Consider the following 24,626-nt stretch of genomic DNA (forward strand, 5'->3'; position numbering starts at 1 on the left):
ATGTGTGTGATGTCCTTAGGTTAGTTAGGTTTAAGTAGTTCTAAGTTCTAAGGGACTGATGACCTCAGAAGTTAAGTACCATAGTGCAGAGCCATTTGAACTGCTACCTAAAATTCCTCTGTGGCTGCCACTAAATTCGTGTCGTTGAGAGAATATGCTGAGTTAAGGATGAACGTTGCCTCACTTTTCCTGCCGTATTTGTCAGCAGGTTGAAGATGAAACACTATTTCTTGTTGATACTGACTCTGATCATTCTTTGGAGACCTAGTGGTGTTTGTTTAATCCTTATAGTACAATAAATTCTAAATCGTTTCCAGGACAGCTCACATGCCTGCTTTTGGAATATGGATTACTTGTAGGTATTGTGTGTAACATAGATATGCATGGACCCACTCGCATAGCGTATGAACTAAGCTTGGTACTGAGAGAGTGAAGAGGGCCCATTCGGCATCAGAACTGCGTCCTACAGAGTCACTGCACTGACCCACAAACGAAGGGATTCGGCTATAGCGTCTCGTCGGCAATGAAACCATTAAAGACGGAGCACAAATTCGAATTAGACAAGGATGGGAAAGGGAAACTACTTTGTACTTTCGAAAGGAAGTATGTTGGCATTTGCACGAACTGATCCAAGAAAACAACGGAAAATTTAGAATTGGTTTGTCGGACGGGAATTTGGACCCCTGGATACCGAACGCGAGCGTTATAACCAATGCTCCACATCGTTCAGTGCTCACACGAAAGGCAAAGATTTAGGTTCTGCTTCCGTCCTCAGTCAAAATTTAGTACTGTCTGGATTGTTCAAGTCTGCGATACACACACACACACACACACACACACACACACACACACACACACACACACACACCAGCAATATGTTGACGTCCAGGCTAAAGTAGTTGTCTATAACACGCGGAGGTCCAGTTGACTCACAGCGAACTGCGGTAATGTGAGTAGTAATATGTACAGTAGCCTTGAAGATGGTTTATAGACACCTGATACAGCTAATACCATACGTTTACGAAATAGCCTTATAGACTCTTGCTTGTGAGAGCAGAAGAATTAAAACTAGCATTCCGACAAAGCTGCTGATAAAGACTTACGGCCGGGCTCTGTGGCCGAGCGGTTTAGGCGCTTCAGTCTTGAGCCGCGCGACCGCTACGGTCGAAGGTTCGAATCCTGCCACGGGCATGGCTCTGAGCACTATGGGACTTAACTGCTGAGGTCATCCGTCCCTCAGAACTTAGAACTACTTAAACCTAACTAACCTAAGGACAACACACACATCCATGCCCGAGGCAGGATTCGAACCTACGACCGTAGCGGTCGCGCGGCTCCAGACTGTAGCGCCTAGAACCGCTCTTCTACTACGGCTGGCGCCCTGGGCATGGATTTGTGTGATGTCCTTAGGTTAGTTAGGTTTAAGTAGTTCTATGTTTCTAGGGAACTGATGACCTCAGATGTTAAGTCCCATAGTGCTCAGAGCCAAAGACTTACGAGAGACCTTCATGCGGTTGAAACTCATGGTAACACTGCGCAGTTAATTTCGTCGTAAATGACATCCTGTCTATAACATACTCCTAGCATAATAATTTAACAATAAGCTGTCCAGATCTACATTCAACCTACAAGTGTAATGATTCATTTTGATGTCGTCATCGACTGCACGTCAATAAACTCTAATCTTCTTTCCTTCCTTCGTACGGTCAACTTCTGGGCCATAAATTATTTTTTCCTATTTAACGCACTGATGACACTTTCAAAAAGCCTCTGCTATCGTGTCGCTATATGAGCCGTAATTAATTTATGATCTTTCATTCGTGGTGGACCACAGTCATATAGAATTTTTTGAAAGAAATTTCCATCATTTGACTGTTAATTGTTCATTCATTTTATACAGTTATGATAATTTAGGCTTTGTAGACATTCTAAAGTGCATGTTGAAAAGTTGTGATATGTCTGACATGTCTATGAAATGTCATCGAATACAAGACCAGGAACATGTCCTTTCGGCGATGACTTGTCACAGACGGATCATACATATTTTAACTTTTCAAGGTGCACTTGAGAGTGGCTAAAAAACCTAAATCATTATTGTGTAAAATAAATGAACAGTTAACAGTCAAACGGCGGAAATTTCTTTCAAAAAATGTAATTCGTTTGGTTGTTTGTTCTCTATCTCTTGTGTAACACCATGTTGGAGCCTAAGGATACTACTGGATTGATTTTTGCGGGTGGAGCCCCGATCAAATCATTGTTCAATTATCGCCATTTAGAATTTTCACAGTTTCTTTAAATCGCTTCACACGAATGCTAGGATGGTTCCTTGAAACAGGCCGCAGCTGCATTCCCGTCGCATCGTACTCCAGTTGGGCCAGTATTTCATCTCTAACGCCAGTAAAAAAAATTTAATTTCACCGTTTCGTGTATTCTTTGTGGATTAATTACAGAAAATCACTACTGTCTATTTCCGACGTCGAATTTCATGAATTAATAGGCATTTTCTTTTCAAGCGTATGCCAGTTATTTTGGCACTTCCGTGGTATCTTATCGCAAGTCACAAACACTTGTGATTATTTCTCGTTGCACCTGCTTGAAGATGTTTCTTAAGCTAACCTAGTGGGGATGCTACTTACTCTAGCACCATTTTGTTATAGGTCAGATGTGGGGGGGGGGGGGGGAGGTGTGTGTGTGTGTGTGTGTGTGTGTTTGAGAGAGAGAGAGAGAGAGAGAGAGAGAGAGAGAGAGAGAGAGAGATAGATAGATAGATAGTGTGTGTTTAGTTTCAACCGAGTCTTACCAGTTGCCTTATCTATCTCATCCATGCATTAACCTTGTCTTATGGTGACGCTTTCTGAAGTCGATTGCGGGAAGGTATTGCCTTGCGTTGCTTTGTCCATATTTGCTTTATTCCCAGTTAACATTGTACACAAATTGGATTTATAGATAGGCCGAAGAGGAGACGAATATGATGAGGTGTCCCAGCGGGTATCTACTGGAACTAGTTCAGTAGATTCCAAGTTGAATACCTGCTGTTCCTTCTTACTACGACCACTAATAACCACATGATCATCCTCCATCATCATCATCATCATCATCATCATCATCATCAACATTATTATTATTAAATGCATATGACTTACTGAATCTGTAAAACACATTTCCTCCATTAAGCAACAGCGTCTTTTACAAAGTCAAATGGTTCAAATGGCTCTGAGTACTATGTGACTTAATTTCTGAGGTCATCAGTCGCCTAGAACTTAGTACTAAATAAACCTAACTAACCTAAGAACATCACACACATCCATGCCCGAGGCAGGATTTGAACCTGCGACCGGAGCGGTCGCTCGGCTCCAGGCTGTAGTGCCCAGAACCGCACGGCCACTCCGGCCGGCTTACGAAGTCATTACTTCCACCTGAACAGTGCTTGAATTCTGGAATACGTCCCAAGACAATAATGCGCACATTATATTAGTGAAACCGTAAGCTTTGTGTGCTGGAAGCCGAGTTTACACAAACATGAAAGAGAAAGGGACATTGTCTGCACGAGAATTCCCTTTCTCCTTTGTGTTTGCGACATGCCAACGAAAGGTGCACTGAGGGAAATTTTGCTGTGGCTGCACTATATTCTGTGCTTATTTACTTCCATTAAAAGACACCGGGCAAAGAATCAGATGCAAATGCAGGAGACACACCGTTCTTAAAGCGCAATTGGCAGTGTTGTCGCCTGACCATGTAATTCGTTCACGAGTCTCTTCAGCTTGGAGAAATGGTACGAAGCTTAAAGTGTAATATCTCGTAACTAGCGATCGAGGCGTTGCAGTAATTGAGACACTGAATTCGTAGTCGTCAGGAGAGCAGTTCCGATGCCCGTTCGACCATCTAGATGTCGGTTTTCCGTACTTTCTGAGAATCATTTAAGGTAGGTGCCTTGGAAGTAAGAGATCTAATCTTATGTTAAAAGTGTAACACGATATGTTAAACATTGCCGCTAGACATTACATTGACGGAAAAAAATCACAACACCAGGAAGGACTTGTGCAACACAAACGGAAGTTGGTAGGCGTGTTTCTACATGTGAAAGGTGATATCTATTCCATTTTCGCGCCAGTTGCATAAGAGAGGCGGTAACATCGCCACTATAAAAATGCAAATTAGGTTTGCTTTAAATACACACAGTAACGATCATGAACGTTGAGACTGATCGTGATGAGTTGATGTTAGTCAAGAATGCCTTTAAGGCGACAAAGACTCCATTAACACCCCACCTAGTTTCAGTGGGGTCCTGTAATAGGGCTACGAGGAGCTCGATGTTCCTCCTGCGACACTGCAGAAAGACTTGGCAGAAATGTAGACACTGTGCATGGTTGCTGGCTGCAATGGTCTCAAGAATGTACGGGTGCGGACTGCCACGTGGCACTACCGAGACTGAAGACCATCGTGTTCGGCGTATGGCTCTGGCGCATCGTACTGCACCTGCAGCAGCTATTTGAGCAATAGTTGGCACCACAATGACCCAACGAACTGTTACGAATCGGTTACTTCCAGGACAGCTCCGAAAATAAAATGGTTCAAATGGCTCTGAGCACTGTGGAACTTAACTGCTTGTGGTCATCAGTCGCCTAAACGTAGAAATACTTAAACCTAATTAACCTAAGGACATCACACACATCCATGCTCGAGGCAGGATTCGAACCTGCGACCGTAGCAGTCGCGCGAGTCCAGACTGTAGTGCCTAAAACAGCTCGGCCACCACGGCCGGCTGACAGCTCAGAGCCAGACGCCCTGTAGCGTGCATTCCACTGACCCCAAACTCCCGCCATTTGCGACTTAATTGGTGTCAAGCAAGAGATCATTGGAGGGCAGGGTGGGCCTGTTGTGTTTTCTGATGAAAGCTGGTTCTGCCTCGGCGCCATTATGGCCGTGTATTGGTTAGAAGTAGCCAGTTAAGGGCCTGCAACCAACCTTTCTGCGTGGTTATCACACTGGACCTACCACGGAGTTACGGTCTGGGGTGCGATTTAATGTAACAGCAGGAGCGCTATCGTGTTTACCCCACGCAAATTCGTACCCTAGTGTGGTGTTTCGACCTGTTTGCTGCCATTCATGAATAGCATTCCAGGGCGGTGTTTTCCAATAGGATAACGCTCGCCCATATATCACTGTCGTAACCCAACCTGCTCTACAGAGTGTCGACGTATTGTCTTGGCCTGCTCGATCGCCAGATCTGTCTCCAGTCGAGCACGTATGGGACATCATCGGACGACAACTCCAGCATCATCCACAGGCAGCGTTAACAGTCCCTGTATTGAACAGGCATGTGCAACAGGCATGGAACACATGCAACAAACTGACTTCCAGCAACTGAACAACACAATGCATACACGTTTGTATACTTGCATTCAACATTGTGGCGGTTTCACTGGTTATTCAAGTGCCAGCATTTCACATTTGCAATGGCTTATCTCGCGCTTACATTAACCTTGTAGTCTTACAGTGTTAATCACTTAAATATGTTACCAAGGCAAATGTATACACGAAAGTTCATCAGTCTACATTATTATTTTTTTGAGCTGCGATTTTTTTTCGTCAGTATAGGTCTCTGTCTACAGGCAGCTTAACTTACGACCCGCAAATTACACAGACTAGGTCTACTTTCATCCAGTATTTTGAGAACGAGAGCAGTCAGTGATTTCCAGCAACGTTTACGCATTATTTAAAACCTTCACGAGACTTTTTCTCGCTGATACCTCACACAAAATTATGAAAGGAAAAAAAGGTTTATCATTTACTACATTTTCGCTGTCATGGAGTGAAATTTTAGCAACAGGTATGACATTTTAATTTATTACTTCTTAACTACTAACTATACGCAACACATTTTGCAGACAGTATTCAAATATATCACCGGAACTAGTCAAAGTGGTTATTTTTTTTTCAACACTGTTCGCGATGACTTGTCTCCCTCCTCTTCATCCCGGTATTAATTCTTTAGTGCAGAAGAAAGCAAACTTTGACGGCCGGTAAAGTTGACGAGGGAGTATGTTAGTCCTAATTGACAAAATCTGAAATGAATATTATTTAATTTTGTGACGCAACAACCAGTCGTTTCAAAGGAGTGAGAGTAATTGTGTTACCTATGAGTTAGTTAATTGTTGTTCTGTTGTTGGTATCTAGACGTTCGGTCATTTGTATGTTGCATTTAACTCCAGACGCAGACACCTGGCCTAATAAAATAAATAGCAATGATAGAAACAGTCAAGGATACATTAATTGGTAAGAATCGGTGTAATTGAGAAGGTGTAGTATACATCGTATATGAATTTCGCCAGGAAGGAAGATAATAAGTTTGGTAAACTGCAGCAGCAGATCTCCAGAATTTTTACTAACTGGGAGCTAATATTAATCGGACAAATCCCACGTTATCTTAAAATGAAACTGCGCATCCTAAGCGATAGTAGACGCTTCCACATGTTTAAGAAATGATTGGCCTCCAGGCTATCAAATAGAGAGCTGAAATTGAAAATATGTAGATAGGCTTATGATCAGGCCAGTTATATCCTACGTATTTGAAACATGGTCATTAAAGAGTATTGATTAGCAACAGGTAAAGATATTTGAATGCATAGTTCTGCGCAATATCTGTGGGGACAGTCCAGGATAACAGTGATTTCTGGAGATCTAGAACGGACGCTGAGCTAGACCTCCTCATACAACGAGCTGATAATGGAAGAGCAATAAGAAGCAGGAGAATAACCTGGCTTGGACGTGTCCATGGGATGGATACTGGAAGAACGACAAAAAAGGTTCCGAAATGAGATCAGCTTTAAGAAGACAGAGAGAAGGCCACGAAGTGATGGATAGACGATGTCGAAGAAGATATAAAAACTCCAGTCGGAAGACGGCGGAAAATCACGCTGGGGAGGGCAGAGAGGAGGAAATTCTGTGAAGAAGTAAGACCCATGGGGGCTATAAGGCGATGCGAAGAGAACGAGCAAACGTCGTAGTGATTTTCAAGGTCAGCGTTATGGATCTTCCTCGGATAGAAGCAGCGTATTCTTCGACCACTGCATCGAAGCAAGATAGATTTTGTTTTTTAAGAAAATATTTATAAGGTAGAAAAGATTCACGGTACCAAGTCCTGTGTTACCATTAAGGTGTATCTGAGAACTTTCGCTTATATAATAATGTGAGTTGTGTGTGACAGGAGCTGAACGGCACAGTACTCACCGCAAACGCAAACGTGTGGTCGCTGCTGATGGTCTGGCGGTGTCGCGCAGACTGGCGGAGGAAGCTCTCAGCACAGCTGAGGCAGCTGAAGCGGGCGCCGACCCCTCCACCGCCCCCACTACCCACCTGTAACCACCCCACTTCCTTCTCGGAACATGATCCAGGAGGCCTACTAGCAACTTCCAGCGACCGGCTGTGCTCGTATTGGTGTCACGGAAGCCTGGATCACGGCAGAAACCCTTGCCATCGTCCTCTTCCAGCACCGTTCCATCGAATTGTGTCTTGCGACCACGTCATTCAAAAGTGTTGCCCTTCGAAAGGAAAACTAGTTACGTAGCTGATCCATTACCTTCGTAAACCTTGAAACTTCCTGACAGATCAAAACTGTGTGCCGGACTGTGACTCGAACTCGGGACCCGAGTTCGAGTCTCGGTCGGGCACACAGTTTTAATCTGCCAGGAAGTTTCATATCAGCGCACACTCCGCTGCAGAGTGAAAAATCTCATTCTGGAATCTTCGTAAACCTTGTTCATTTAACCCGCTGTAAAACGGTTACTGAAAAAGAGCTATACTTTCTCATGTTAAAAATGAAACCCTTGTAAATGATAAAGTGACACTTTCTTCTAATTTGGCTGATAGATACGTAATCATCAATCGAGACCCCTACCAGTATCCCAGTCGTGAATCACGCGGACCGAGCGGTCTCAGGCGCTGCAGTCATGGACTGTGCGGCTGGTCCCGGCGGAGGTTCGATTCCTCCCTCGGGCATGGGTGTGTGTGTTTGTCCTTAGGATAATTTAGGTTAAGTAGTGTGTAAGCTTAGGAGGTGATGACCTTAGCAGTTAAGTCCCATAACATTTCACACACATTTGAACACAACCACGCGTAACTGGGTAAACTAAATGTTGAGATAAGCTGCATTATTTGCTGGCGTAGTTACAGTGTCACTTTTAAACATAGCGCCCCAAACAACAATATTTCATAAAAGCAAACAAGTGTAAAATTAACGTATATACGAGGTGCCCCATTTATCTCGACCACCCCAAAGAACTTTTTGTCCAGAAGCGATGCACGTGGGCCGTTCAATAAGTAATGCAACCTCCTTTGTATTCAATATTCCAGTACACCGTACACTCTCTCTTGTCTACAAAGTCCTATTTTTAAACATAATAACCGTTCAGTGCGCCGGCCTTACGCCACCTTACTAGTTGGGCCCTTATGCCCGCATGGTATCGTTCCGCTGGTCGACGTCGGAGCCAACGTCTTGTGGCATTAAGTAACCTCCCCATCGTCTACGTACTGCTTCCCACGGGGTGTATTCTTCATTGGGTCAAACAGATGGAAGCCGGAAGGTGCGAGATCCGGGCTGTAGGGTGAGTGACGAGCTCCTGTCGAATGTGCAGTCTTGTATGAGGCCTTGCGTTGTCATGGAGAAGTTCGTTTGCATTTTTGTGGCGACGAACACGCTAAAGTCGTTCCTCCAATTAGCACGGTGCAATTCAGAGTTTCTCGTTGCGCCATGAGGTAGGACATCAAACAGAATAATCCTTTCAGAGTCCCAGAAGACCGTCGCCATAACTTTACCGGCCGAGGTGCAGATTCAAGCGTTTTCTTCGGAGGAGATGTGGGCTGTCGCCACTCCATGAATTGCCATTCGCTTTCCTTTTCCAAGTGACGAAACCATGTTTCATCACCTGCGACGATGTTCGACAAAAATTGTCACAAACAGCTTCGTAACACACAAGAAATTCCGCGCAGATGCCCCTTCTTTGCTCTTTATTGTCTTCTGTTAGTGAGAGAGAGAGACTCAGTGGGTACATACCTTTGAGTAGCTCAAGTGGTGGACTAATGAGCACAAAGACGTCCTATTGTACAGCAACATGTTTTGCTTGAGATCCGTCGATCACCTCAATTGACAGTGTCCCACATTCCAACATTGCAGAAGCCGCAGCTGACTGTGGCCGGCCGGCAGGCACACGAGAGGTTGGACGCGTTTGCGGGACCTTGTTGCGTTGATGACAATCGCGTCGCCCAACTACTCGGTGTGCTTTTGTGCATTGCCAGGTCTACATAGACATTTTGAAAGGGCCCATGAATATTTGCTTGCTCTGCTTTTCCGTCAGAAGAACCTCAGTGACAGCTCTCTACTTGGAACGCACGTCCGTTACTGATGCCATTTTGGAGGCTACGGTAAGTGGCGCTACGTATCGGAACTGTAGGGTCTGACGCGGAAATATTCCACCATGTCCCGCAAAACATTCCGCATTTTTTTTTCCAATCGAAACTGACCGAAGAAAAGTGTTGCGTTACTTATTGAACCCCATTTTCAAAAAATGTAGGCAGCAAATGTTCTTTAGCTGCCAGGAAGACATTAACCAACGTGACTGCTTTTCATTATTTGTTCCGAAGACATGAACAGAAGTACGCTTTTTTTTATATATATATATATAAATAGAACCCCGCACTTTTTACTCTGTAGTACATTCCTCTCTTCAATACGTGTTCAAAACTATATCACAGTGTGAAACTTCCTGGCAGATTAAAACTGTGTGCGTGACCGAGACTCGAACTCGGGACCTTTGCCTTTCGCGGGCAAGTGCTCTACCAACTGAGCTACCAAAGCATGACTCACGCCCCGTCCTCACAGCTTTACTTCTGCCAGTACCTCGTCTCCTGCCTTCCAAACTTAACAGAAGCTCTCCTGCGAACCTGGAGAACTAGCACTCCTGAAATAAAGGAGAGCTTCTGTAAAGTTTGGAAGGTAGGAGACGAGGTACTGGCAGAAGTAAAGCTGTGAGGACGGGGCGTGAGTCGTGCTTGGGTAGCTTAGTTGGTAGAGCACTGCCCGCGAAAGGCAAAGGTCCCGAGTTCGAGTCTCGGTTCGGCACAGAGTTTTCACCTGCCAGGACGTTTCATATCAGCACACTCTCCGCTGCAGAGTGAAAATCTCATTATATATCACAGTGTACCGTTCACATAAACCAAAACGACTGTTCGATTATGTTGTTGTTGTCCTCAGTCAGAACTTACTAGATTGAGCTCTCCAAGGTGGTCTGTACTGTAAAAACCTCTTCACTTTACATAACCATTGCAAGCTACACCAATTTGAACCTATTTATCCCCTCCCGCTGGAGGTTCAAGTCCTCCCACGGGCATGGGTGTGTTTGTTGTTCTTAGCACAAGTTAGTTTAAGTTTTGCGTAAGTCTAGGGACCGATTACCTCAGCATTTTGGTCCCATAGGAACTCACACACATTTGAACATTTGAAACTAATTATCACAGTCAAGCTTTGGTCCCTCTCTACGATTTTTACCCCCCCCCCCCCCCTTCCACTTCTTAAGCTACGTTTCTTCTATGCGTCTAGATGCGTCATATCCTTTATGCTAGTCAAGGTGCGCCGTAAATTTCTTTTTCTCCTATTAGATTAATTAACTCTTCGTTAATTATTCTATCTACCGGTCCAGTGTCCAGCATTCTTGTGAACACCACATTTCTATTTTCTTCTTGTCTGAACTCCTTATCGTCCACATTTCACTTCCATACAAGGTCAGACTCCAGACAAATATCTTGAGAAAGAACTTTTAACAGTTAAATTCACATTATATGTTAACCAATTCCTCCTTTTTCAAAAATCGTTTCCTTGATGTAGCCAGTCAGCATTATATATCTACGTCGACCGTCATCAGTTATGTTACTGATCTAACAGCAAAAGTCATCTACTATTTTTAGGTCTCGTTTCCTAATCTAATACCCTCAGCATCACTTGTTTTGATTCGACTACATTCCTTATCCTTGTTTTAGTTTTCTTGACGTTTGGCTTATAATCTCTTTCAAAACATTGTATACTCCACGGACTGAACCTCTAAGTCTGTCTCTGGCAGAGTTATAGAGTCATCGGGAAGCCTCAAAGTTTTTATTTCATGTCATCTTAATTTCCTTTCCGAATTTCTTCTTGATTTTCTTTACTGCTTGCCCGCTGTATTGATTGAGTAAGTTAGGCTGCAAACATGTCTTACTCCTTTCTCAGCAGTTGCTTCCCTTTTATATTCTTCGACTCTTATAACTGCAATTTGCTTTCGGTTCAGAGTATAGACAAAATTTCGGTACTTGTACTTTATCCCTGCTACATTAAGAATTTGAAAGAGTGTATTCAAGTCAACTTTTTCAAAAACTTTCTCCATATCTAGAACCATAAAAAAAGGAAAACAGAGACAGTGAACGGTCCAAGCTCAAGATTTGGAACATCAAGCGCAGTTGGACTGCCACGACGTCGTGGTTATGTGCTTACGGTGTTGGACAGCAAGGGGAAATCGGTGTTCAAACCTCAATCGGGCCCCATCTCTTTTTTTTTCCTACAAAATTGTGAACTGTCTGTCCTGTCACTGACGTGTCTGTTCTTCTTCTGCACTCGTGGTAATTGTCATACTACACGTTGGTTATAGAATGTGGGTCATATTGTAAGAATATACACTACTGGGCATTAAAATTGCTACACGACGAAGATGACGTACTACAGACGCGAAATTTAACCGACAGGAAGAAGATGCTGTGATATGCAACTGATAAGCTTTTCAGAGCATTCACACAAGGTTGGCGCCGGTGGCGACACCTACAATGTGCTAACACGAGGAAAGTCTCCAACCGATTTCTCATACACATACAGCAGTTGACCGGAGTTGCGTGGTGAAACGTTGTTGTGATACCTCGTGTAAGGAGGAGAAATGCGTACCATCACGTTTCCGTCTTTGATCAAGGTCGAATTGTATCCTATCGTGATTGCGGTTTATCGTATCGCGACATTGCTGCGCGCGTTGGTCCAGATCCAACGACTGTTAGCAGAATATGGAATCGGTGGGTTCAGGAGGGTAATACGGAACGCTGTGCTGGATCCCAATGGCCTCGTATCACTAGCAGTCGAGATGACAGGCATCTTATCCGCATGTCTGTAACGGATCGTGCAGCCACGTCTCGAGCCCTGAGTCAACAGATGGGGACGTTTGCAAGACGACAACCATCTGCACGAACAGACAAGAGCGCCTGCGATGGTGTACTCAACGACGAACCTGGGTACTCCAATGGCAAAACGACATTTTTTCGGATGAATCCAGGTTCTGTTTACAGCATTATGATGGTCGCATCCGTGTTTGGCGACATCGCGGTGAATTCACATTGGAAACGTGTATTCGTCATCGCCGTACTGGCATATCACCTGGCTTGATGGTATGGTGTGCCATTGGTTACACGTCTCGGTCACCTCTTGTTCGCATTGACGGCACTTTGAACAGTGGACGTTATATTTAAGATCTGTTACGACCCGTGGCTCTACCCTTCATTCGATCCCTGCGAAACGCTACATTTCAGCAGGATAATGCACGACCGCATGTTGCAGGTCCTGTACGGGCCTTTCTCTATACAGAAAATGTTCGACTGCTGCCCTGGCCAGAACATTCTCCAGATCTCTCACCAATTGAAAACGGCTGGTCAATGGTGGCCGGGCAACTGGATCGTCACAATGCGCCAGTCACTACTCTTGATGATCTGTGGTATCGTTTTGATGCTTCATGGGCAGCTGTACCTGTACACGCCATCCAAGCTCTGTTTCACTCGATGCCCAGGCGTATCAAGGCCTTTATTACAGCCAGAGGTCGTTGTTCTTGGCACTGATTTCTCACGATCTATGTACCCAAATTGCGTGAAAATGTAATCACATGTCAGTTCTAGTGTAATATATCTATCCACTACAACTGACATGTGATTACTCTTATCACTCATATATCTGTCCACCTCCCCCCTGAAGCATGGACCGTGCCGTTGGTTGGGAGGCTTGCGTGCCTCAGCGATACAGATAGCCGTACCGTAGGTGCAACCACAACGGAGGGGTATCTGTTGAGAGGCCAGACAAACATGTGGTTCCTGAAGAGGGGCAGCAGCCTTTTCAGTAGTTGCAGGGGCAAGAGTCTGGATGATTGACTGATCTGGCCTTGTAACCATTACCAAAACGGCCTTGCTGTGCTGGTACTGCGAACGGCTGAAAGCAAGGGGAAACTACGGCCGTAATTTTTCCCGAGGGCATGCAGCTTAACTTTATGATTACATGATGATTGCGTCCTCTTGGGTAAAACATTCCGGAGGTAAAATAGTCCCCCATTCGGATTTCCGGGCGATGACAACTCAAGAGGATGTCGTTATCAGGAAAAAGAAAACTGGCGTTCTACGGATCGGAGCGTGGAATGTCAGATCCCTTAATCGGGCAGGTAGGTTAGAAAATTTAAAAAGGGAAATGGATAGGTTAAAGTTAGATATAGTGAGAATTAGTGAAGTTCGGTGGCAGGAGGAACAAGACTTTGGGTCAGGTGACTACAGGGTTATAAACACAAAATCAAATAGGGGTAATGCAGGAGTAGGTTTAATAATGAATAGGAAAATAGGAATGCGGGTAAGCTGCTACAAACTGCATAGTGAACGCATTATTGTGGCCAAGATAGATACGAAGCCCACACCTACCACAGTAGTACAAGTTTATATGCCAACTAGCTCTGCAGATGACGAAGAAATTGAAGAAATGTATGATGAAATAAAAGAAATTATTCAGATAGTGAAGGGTAACGAAAATTTAATAGTCATGAGTGACTGGAATTCGGTAGTAGGAAAAGGGAGAGAAGAAAACGTAGTAGGTGAATATGGATTGGGGTTAAGAAATGAAAGAGGAAGCCGCCTGGTAGAATTTTGCACAGAGCACAACTTAATCATAGCTAGCACTTGGTTCAAGAATCATAAAAGAAGGCTGTATACATGGAAGAACCCTGGAGATACTGAAAGGTTTCAGATAGATTATATAATGGTAAGACAAAGATTTAGGAACCAGGTTTTAAGCTGTAAGACATTTCCAGGGGCAGATGTGGACTCTGACCACAATATATTGGTTAAGGCCTGTAGATTAAAACTGAAGAAACTGCAAAAAGGTGGGAATTTAAGGAGATGGGACCTGGATAAACTAAAAGAACCAGAGGTTGTACAGAATTTCAGGGAGAGCATATGGGTGCAATTGACAGGAATGCGGGAAAGAAGTACAGTAGAAGAAGAATGGGTAGCTTTGAGGGATGAAGTAGTGAAGGCAGCAGAGGATCAAGGAGGTAAAAAGACGAGGGCTAGTAGAAATCCTTCGGTAACAGAAGAAATACTGAATTTAATTGATGAAAGGAGAAAATATAAAAATGCAGTAAATGAAGCAGGCAAAAAGGAATACAGACATCTCAAAAATGAGATCGACAGGAAGTGCAAAATGGCTAAGCATTGATGGCTAGAGGACAAATGTAGGGATGTAGAGGCTTATCTCACTAGGGGTAAGATAGATACTGCCTACAGAAAAATTAAAGAGACCTTTGGAGAAAAGAGAACCACTTGTATGGATATCAAGAGCTCAGAAGAAAACCCAGTTGTAAGCAAAGAAGGGAAAGCAGAAAGGTAGAAGGAGTATATAGAGGGTCTATAGAAGGGCAAAGTACTTGAGGACAATATTATGGAAATGGAAGAGGATGTAGATGAAGATGAAATGGGAGATACGATACTACGTGAAGAGTTTGACAGAGCACTGAAAGACCTGAGTCGACACAAGGCCCCCGGAGTAGACAACATTCCATTGGAACTACTGACGGCTTTGGGAGAGCCAGTCCTGACAAAACTCTACCATCTGGTGAGCAAGATGTACGAGACAGGCGAAATACCCTCAGACTTCAAGAAGAATATAATAATTCCAATCCCAAAGAAAGCAGGTGTTGACAGATGTGAAAATTACCGAACTATCAGTTTAGTAAGTCACAGCTGAAAAAATACTAACGCGCATTCTTTACAGACGAATGGAAAAACTAGTAGTATCCGACCTCGGGGAAGAACAGTTTGGATTCTGTAGAAATCTTGGAACACGTGAGGCAATACTGACCCTACGACTTATCTTAGAAGCTAGATTAAGGAAGGAAAAACCTACGTTTCTAGCATTTGTAGACTTACAGAAAGCTTTTGATAATGTTGACTGGAATACTCTCTTTCAAATTCTGAAGTTGGCAGGGGTAAAATACAGGGAGCGAAAGGCTATTTACAATTTATCCAGAAACCAGATGGCAGTTCTAAGAGTCGAGGGGCTTGAAAGGGAAGCAGTGGTTGGGAAGGGAGACAGGGTTGTAGCCTCTCCCCAATGTTATTCAATCTGTATATTGAGCAAGCAGTGAAGGAAAGGAAAGAAAACTTCAGAATAGGTATTAAAATCGAGTGATGCTGAGGAAATTAGACTAGGAAATGAGACACTTAAAGTAGTAAAGGAGTTTTGCTATTCGGGGAGCAAAATAACTGATGATTGTCGAAGTAGACAGGATATAAAATGTAGACTGGCAGTGGCAAGGAAAGCGTTTCCGAAGAAATTTGTTAACATCGAGTATAGATTTAAGTGTCAGGAAGTCATTTCTGAAAGTATTTATATGGAGTGTAGCCATGTATGGAAGTGAAACATGGACGATAAATAGTTTGGACAAGAAGAGAATAGAAGCTTTCGAAATGTGGTGCTACAGAAGAATGCTGAAGATTAAATGGGTAGATCACATAGCTAATGAGGAAGTATTGAATAGGATTGGGGAGAAGAGGAGTTTGTGGCACAACTTGACCAGAAGAAGTGATCGGTTGGTGGGACATGTTCTGCGGCATCAAGGCATCACCAATTTGGTATTGGAGGGCAGCGTGCAGGGTAAAAACCATAGAGGGAGACCAAGAGATGACTACACTAAGGAGATTCAGAAGGATGTAGGTTGCAGTAGGTACTGGGAGATGAAGAAGCTTGCACATGATAGAGTAGCATGGAGAGCTGCATCAAACCAGTCTCAGGACTGAAGACAACAACAACAAAAACAACAACAACAACAACATCATATCTGTCCAACGAATACCCGTTTATCATCTGCATTTCTTCTTGGTGTAGCAATTTTAATGGCCAGTAGTGTTTCTCCATCGCAAGTAAATGTTATGAATAGTGGGAGTAGCGAGACGGCGCATAGACCTCTCACAGAAATGGAAACAACAAACAGCCGGGTGAGAACTACTGTATGTTACAACAAAGGAATCCAAGAGTCAAAACGGAATGCAAGAGTAATAAAATGTGGTACTTGTGTAGGACAACTAGGAGGTACGTACGTCTGGAGGTCTATTCATTACACGTCGCTGTTGCAAACGGACGTTACACCACGCCAAAGACACAAATTTGAATATAGCGAATAGACACGTGAATGACTGGACGGGCTGTTCATAACTTTGTGTGTGTGTGTGTGTGTGTGTGTGTGTGTGTGTGTGTGTGTGTGTGTGTGTGTGTGAGGGGGGGAGGGGGAGCGTCACGAGGGACATTTGAACATGGATCTCCCCCCACGCAGTCCAACAACGCGACCACATGAGCACGTCATCGTCGTTCTTCAGTTTTCTCGATGTTGCACGTCTACAGCTTAGACCATTCATTTGTTCGATTTTATATCTTTTTTTCACAGTTAAGCACACCTTCTTCCCGTTTCCTTGCTTGATCTGTTTACAGTTTTTGACGCGCTATCCACTGGACCATCTTACCACTAAATCTGAAGGGGTTGCGACTGGGAGTTTCCCTTCTAAGTAGTGTCGAAGGATGACTAATGTCCTCGCGTGCTCCTACATTCATCCAAGATACAAACTTGTCCTTACCGAGACCGACTTCTACCAGTCTTTCTATTCATCCGTAAATAATTCGTCTTATTGGTTTATAATCACGACTTGTTAAACTTCTTATTCTGTAATATTAAACCCGTTGGTTTATTAAATGATATTTTTTGCCTGATGCTGTAACCTTATATGGCCATGGAAGTTTTCTGCATAGATTCAATTATTGTTTTTAATGATATGAAATTCCTTTCAAAACATAGATTGTTAATAAGTGTTTTATGTTTGTGACGTCCTTACATTCCCCGAATTGAAGTTTGCTTCATTCTGGTAACATGGTATAAAAAGTTCGATCTCTGCAACTTGGTTGATTTACTCCTCACACTATATGTTACGGAAGATACCAGCTGTCTTCAGATGCGTTTTGCTGAAGATATTTTATTACTGCTAACCCCCGTTGCCACGGGCATCTTCATTCCAGGTAAGGAGATGCGCAAGTGTATGCATTTTGGAATTGTATTCGGAAGTTTAATCAAAACGCCAGAAAAGAGCATTCTCTTTCGTAGAATCTTTGTTGTTGCTTACCGTGTAACCACAGAGCTTTATAAACAGTGGGGATCGCCCTTCGGCAAAACAGTATGCAGCTTTAGTTTAAGTAGTCGCACATGGCTCAGTTTTTGCGTCACGAGATTGCAATTTAACAGGAATATTGTCTCCTGGCACATGATGGGGAGAACCAGTTTTATTTTTATTCTTCTTGTGAGTAGTGACTCTAAACTTTATCTTTTTGTCTTTGACTCGTATTTTTGATTTGTCTTCTTATTTTAAATGCCCTTTGTTCGTTTTTAGCGACCTCTGAAGATTAATAAAGAACCAAGTGAGAAATGTTCTCTTCAACAAGTAAACATGTTTAGTGCTTGCTACACACCTATAAACGTCTAACATTGAATTGAAATTAGCTATAATTTGCTCTTTATGTATGCTTGTGGCGTACATGTGAACATCATCTCAAAAGAATTGCCTGCATCTCGTGGTCGTGCGGTAGCGTTCTCGCTTCCCACGCCCGGGTTCCCGACGGGGTCAGGGATTTTCTCTGCCTCGTGATGGCTGGGTGTTGTGTGCTGTCCTTAGGTTAGTTAGGTTTAAGTAGTTCTAAGTTCTAGGGGACTGATGACCATGGATGTTAAGTCCCATAGTGCTCAGAGCCATCCAAAGAATTATCCTTTGTGACGCGAACTGTAGAGGTTACGCAACTGCTGTTATTTTACTCTGCCTTCTAGTATAAATCGAAAGCTTGTTTCGAGGAAGCTTCCATCTCTTGATGCCATAAAGAACAATATTACGAGTTCTGCATATAGGGACCGTGGAAATGAAAACTCAATGTGTACAATATTCTCTCTCCCACTCTTACTGCTAGTGCACAGAATAAAGTGAACATGCTCGTAATAATTGCGTCCAGAGGGATCTCAGTCCTCCTGGGGATCTATGCATGTAAACCGTCCTTATGCCATTCCTCGGCGGTCCATTTGTTTAATATATGCTGGCTGAAAGTAAAACCGTCAATCTTTTTCTCAGTTAAGGTCGCAACTGTTCGTTACCACTCAAAGCTGACGATTGTGGAGGCCAGGTAAGACCTGTTACTTGATCCTCAAGTTTATCGTTTCAGCCTTCGACATGTACAGCTATGTTTATTCGGGCCATTATCATACTGTAAAATGTACGATTCACATTTGAAAAAACCTAGGCTGATGAAGATACCCTCATCATTGAAGGAGTATGATAACATGTAATGAGTTCATGGAAGTCGCCAGCTAGTTTTAATTCAGCGTGATCACCCTTCGATTATAACGATACGATGGCCCACATTATTATAGAACCTTCATCACAATTCACATTTGGAAAAAGACCCACGCTTTCTCCCGTGTATTCCAGAACAAACTTTAATTACAACAGAAATATTGAAAAAAAGTACGTTCGACCACAGTACATTTTTATTAATTGATATTGTAATTTTTTGCATTTCTTGTGCCAGTCCAGAGAGGAAAAGAGGTTTGTCTATATATGGCTTCCAGAATATCATGTGAGCAAATCGTGAGTTTAGTTTCCCATGAGACGTTTTCAGTATCCTTGCAAACTGGCATGAAGTCTTGCTGTTCGAGACATCTCATCACGTCCGAGCTCAGAATAAGTTGAAAGGTCGTACAACAGAAAGATGTATGTGATACTGGACGGCAAATCAGTGCGTCACTTGCGGTACCCTTCTTGAAGAATATAGTTCTGAACATAATTTAATTTGTAAACAGAAGGAAATTGTATGCGGCAGAACTCAAGTGATACGCTTCTTAGGTGACCTGACGGTAAACACAGCTAACGTAGTATTGTAATCAAAAACAAGAGTGATGAAAATTTCTGACTTTTTATTCATGAGCTACACGGTACGTGGCATAAAAGCAGACGGTTGATTTCCTATGTAGTTAAATATTGGAGCCACTGAAGGTATTACAGTCAGTCGTCTAGTAGTCTCTGAACTCCTTCCATATCAGACTCCGAGGAATACACTTCAGTACTGGTACATTCATAACGAGGCGATCAGCAACAGAATCCCAAGCCACCAAAAAGTGCACATTTCCTCCTCATCTTTTGAGACATGCTGTTCTTCATTTCGCCATCGTTCGGCAGCGACTTGTCACAAAAGCTTCGTGCATTAGTTGATGTAAATATGCGAGCTTAAATGTCATGTTATTTCTCACGACAATTGTTTGAACCAGATAGTAGTGGTATATTTACAACTGTAAAATGCGGCATTTTTACAGTGAAAATTAGTGTTTTCCATGTTTCTACGACACTTATGGCTCTGGCTCGTGTGAGACCACCTCTGTGCTTCGAAACAATGGACATATTCAATTAAAGAGTATTTGATTTTTAATTTTTTCCAAAAAAATTTGATTGTTTAATGTTTTCATAACTTCAGCAATCTTTAATATTCTTTTTATAAAATATCGATACTTAAGAATTTATATTATCAATGAAAACCAAAATTGTGCGTGCGGTTTTTAATTAAAAACCAGAGGATGTGCATTTTTCTTGAAAAATGAAAGTTAAGTATGAGTTCATTAACATATATTTGGTGAATTTCATATTTAAATGATTTAAATATTCAAACCGAAAAAAAATTATAGACCACGATATTTGAACTGTCGCCCCAAAGCGTATCTGATTATCATTCTACGACGATGCCGGTATTCAAACTAAAAAAAGTAATCTATAACAGGATCCGAATTGTCGCCGCGAATCATACTCTGTTATCGATCAACGAAGTTACCAGTTACGCTGCAATTAAATATATATGGGTCTACCAATTTGTAACACACTGTTCCTGGTAAATGGTCAGAGCTGATTTTCTTTTCTGTAAGCTTGTGAAAAACATTAAGTACAACTTGTTTTGCGCCGTTAACGGTGTTGGGCGCATGTCTCACTACGAAGTAGGAACAGTGTGATCCGTTTTCGCAGTACGTATTAACAGCGAGACAATCAGAGCACAAGTAGCTTTGGCGGAGACTGTGACTGTACACGATTTTTGAAATAAAAATTACGTAGGTAAAGTATGATTAAGAAAAACTTTGATGGCTGGCAGTTCATGAGGATGTCTTAAGTTTCATTTACAGTTACGTTGTTGTTGTTGTGGTCTTCAGTCCTGAGACTGGTTTGATGCAGCTCTCCATGCTACTCTATCCTGTGCAAGCTTCTTCATCTCCCAGTACCTTCTGCTGCCTACATTCTTCTGTATCTGCTTAGTGTATTCATCTCTTCCTATCCCTCTACGATTTTTACCCTCCACGCTGTCCTCCAGTACTAAATTGGTGATCCCCTGATGCCTCAGAACATGTCCTACCAACCGATCCCTTCTTCTAGTCAAGTTGTGCCCCAGTTCTATTCAATACTTTCTCATTAGTTATGTGATCTACCCATCCAATCTTCAGCATTCTTCTATAGCACTACATTTCGAAAAGGTTCTATTCTCTTCTTGTCTAAACTATACTCCTGGAAATTGAAATAAGAACACCGTGAATTCATTGTCCCAGGAAGGGGAAACTTTATTGACACATTCCTGGGGTCAGATACATCACATGATCACACTGACAGAACCACAGGCACATAGACACAGGCAACAGAGCATGCACAATGTCGGCACTAGTACAGTGTATATCCACCTTTCGCAGCAATGCAGGCTGCTATTCTCCCATGGAGACGATCGTAGAGATGCTGGATGTAGTCCTGTGGAACGGCTTGCCATGCCATTTCCACCTGGCGCCTCAGTTGGACCAGCGTTCGTGCTGGACGTGCAGACCGCGTGAGACGACGCTTCATCCAGTCCCAAACATGCTCAATGGGGGACAGATCCGGAGATCTTGCTGGCCAGGGTAGTTGACTTACACCTTCTAGAGCACGTTGGGTGGCACGGGATACATGCGGACCTGCATTGTCCTGTTGGAACAGCAAGTTCCGTTGCCGGTCTAGGAATGGTAGAACGATGGGTTCGATGACGGTTTGGATGTACCGTGCACAATTCAGTGTCCCCTCGACGATCACCAGAGGTGTACGGCCAGTGTAGGAGATCGCTCCCCACACCATGATGCCGGGTGTTGGCCCTGTGTGCCTGGGTCGTATGCAGTCCTGATTGTGGCGCTCACCTGCACGGCGCCAAACACGCATACGACCATCATTGGCACCAAGGCAGAAGCGACTCTCATCGCTGAAGGCGACACGTCTCCATTCGTCCCTCCATTCACGCCTGTCGCGACACCACTGGAGGCGGGCTGCACGATGTTGGGGCGTGAGCGGAAGACGGCCAAACGGTGTGCGGGACCGTAGCCCAGCTTCATGGAGACGGTTGCGAATGGTCCCCGCCGATACCCCAGGAGCAACAGTGTCCCTAATTTGCTGGGAAGTGGCGGTGCGGTCCCCTACGGCACTGCGTAGGATCCTACGGTCTTGGCGTGCATCCGTGCGTCGCTGCGGTCCGGTCTCAGGTCGACGGGCACGTGCACCTTCCGCCGACCACTGGCGACAACATCGATGTACTGTGGAGACCTCACGCCCCACGTGTTGAGCAATTCGGCGGTACGTCCACCCGGCCTCCCGCATGCCCACTATACGCCCTCGCTCAAAGTCCGTCAACTGCACATACGGTTCACGTCTACGCTGTCGCGGCATGCTACCAGTGTTAAAGACTGCGATGGAGCTCCGTATGCCACGGCAAACTGGCTGACACTGACGGCGGCGGTGCACAAATGCTGCGCAGCTAGCGCCATTCGACGGCCAACACCGCGGTTCCTAGTGTGTCCGCTGTGCCGTGCGTGTGATCATTGCTTGTACAGCCCTCTCGCAGTGTCCGGAGCAAGTATGGTGGGTCTGACACACCGGTGTCAATGTGTTCTTTTTTCCATTTCCAGGAGTGTATTTATAGTCCATGTTTCACTTCCATACATGGCTACACTCCATACAAATACTTTCAGAAACGACTTCCTGACACTTAAATCAATACTCGATGTTAACAAATTTCTCTTCTTCAGAAACACTTTCCTTGCCATTGCCAGTCTACATTTTATACCCTCTCTACTTCGACCATCGTTAGTTATTTTGCTCCCCAAATAGCAAAACTCCTTTACTACTTTAAGTGTCTCATTTCCTAATTCCCTCAGCATCACCCGACTTAATTCGACTACATTCCATTATCCTCGTTTTGCTTTTGTTGATCTTCATCTTATATCCTCCTTTCAAGACACTGTCCATTCCGTTCAACTGCTCTTCCAAATCCTTTGCTGTCTCTGACAGAATTACAATGTCATCGGCGAACCTCAAAGTTGTTTTTTTTTTTTTTTCTCCATGGATTTTAATACCTACTCCGAACTTTTCTTTTGTTTCCTTCACTGCTTGCTCAATATACAAATTGAATAGCATCGGGGAGAGGCTACAACCCTGTCTCACTCACTTTCGAACCTCTGCTTCCCTTTCATGCCCCTCGACTCTTATAACTGCCATCTGGTTTCTGTACAAATTGTCAATAGCCTTTCGTTTTCTATATTTGACCCCTGCCAGCTTCGGAATCTGAAAGAGAGTATTCCAGTCAACATTGTCAAAAGCTTTCACTAAGTCTACAAATGCTGGAAACGTAGGTTTGCCTTTTCTTAATCTTTCTTCTAAGATAAGTAGTAATAATATATCTTATACACAAGCTGGACCTGCTTCCAAGAGCGGAACAACATCAGTGTACGAGAGTTACGGCTGCTTACCAATCATCGCGCTTATGTTTGTTTACATTAGATTTATTCTCATGATGAACGAAGCAGAATATCTGTATTATTCATATTTGTAGTGATTCGAGAATGAAACTATACTGTATTCCTGGAACCGTCTTTGTAAAGGAACCTTTGAATTCGAAGTTCTGCTTTTGGCTTGCTATCCTCAATTTCATTTGTTGTGTTATCCACCGCTGACAGGCTTTACTTATGAGCAGAATTTCCTTGGGCTTTGTTCGTCGTCGTTTTGAAAATCAAATCTTTTTTCATGTAGCATCTCCCTATCTATAACACTACACTCTACTCTACGTCTGAAGTTTCTTTACCGAAACTATGCACCATGGAGGAATCTCACATCATGAATTTCTCTTCTGACACATCTGTGCAATGATTCTATCTTTATGTTTCTAAAATTGTCGTACATGATCATGCCTGGAGCCAAATGTTTAAAGTTCATTCTTGCGATTTGACACAACTGGCTTTTAATCTGGTTTACTGAACGCGTAAATCTTTCCAATTTCAGACGCCCTTTGTACTTTGGTAGTCATTCTTGCTGCGACTGCCTTATGACCACTGATACCAGCTGTAAAGTGGTCTTCCTGAAAGTGGTAAGAGTAGGAACACAAAAGCGACTTTGGGCCAGATATGCACACTGGCCACGTGTCGTACTGGAACGGGTGGAGGCGAGGGCAGGACTGCGTGGACGAGAACTGTTACGGCGGCGTGATTGTGTCCCCTCCTCTTTTTTCTCTCCCCCCACTAAAAATGAAACAGCCAATCATTATCTACCCAGGGCTGCCCTTTGCCAGCGTTTGCAGAAGCCACACAGCTCTTTCAGTAGAGTGCAAATGGCCCCATGCGCATGTGTGTGCGCGCATGCGCGCGCGCCCACACACACACATTAGTTTGCTCACCCAGTTATGGTCATTGAAACGAAATAGCTAATCAGTATGCACCTTAGAGTCAACCCTCTTGTTCTCTGTACCCCACTTGGCACTCAGAGAAGACTATAGTTTGGCATTTGTATCCTACCTGGTGCAAGGGAAGTTGGCCCACAAATTAAGTATCACAATGTTATTTCTACATCTAAATTGTCTGTATTATTTTTCTGTAACAGTAGAAAATAAATGCGGCTCACTTATTGGCATTACTGGTGTAACTTACATGTTAAGGTACACTTTTTACAGGTTAAGGTACGCTTGATGCCTAAAGCACGACTGTGGATCTTCAGATTAAAACGTCGCATCAAAATACGTAAAGAAATAGACATTTCGATCTTAAGCTTTCCTGAGGCTATATTACTGGTGATGTGTAGATCGAACGCTCACCACGTAAATATTGTTAAAACTTTGTCAGTAATGCTTCACCATTATTTAGGGGGAAGACAATATTGCATCATGTTCTATACTAGGAAGATATAATTGATGTTATTGA

The 24,626-nt window shown here is 43.5% G+C and overlaps 2 protein-coding genes across 3 annotated transcripts in view; one reads left to right on the top strand and one right to left on the bottom strand.

The window, feature by feature from the left end:
• LOC126272315 (alpha-tocopherol transfer protein-like) overlaps nucleotides 1–7,307 on the bottom strand; it is a 42,076-nt gene extending 34,769 nt beyond the window's left edge. Inside the window, exon 1 of the mRNA XM_049975098.1 lies at nucleotides 7,231–7,307. The gene's annotated coding sequence lies outside the window, so the exon portion shown is untranslated. The remainder of the gene's footprint in view (nucleotides 1–7,230) is intronic.
• Nucleotides 1–24,626, top strand: part of LOC126272314 (COBW domain-containing protein 1-like) — a 489,194-nt gene that overhangs the window by 133,565 nt on the left and 331,003 nt on the right. The window lies entirely within an intron of this gene.

Source organism: Schistocerca gregaria, chromosome 5, assembly GCF_023897955.1.
Source record: "Schistocerca gregaria isolate iqSchGreg1 chromosome 5, iqSchGreg1.2, whole genome shotgun sequence".
NCBI lineage: Eukaryota > Metazoa > Arthropoda > Insecta > Orthoptera > Acrididae > Schistocerca > Schistocerca gregaria.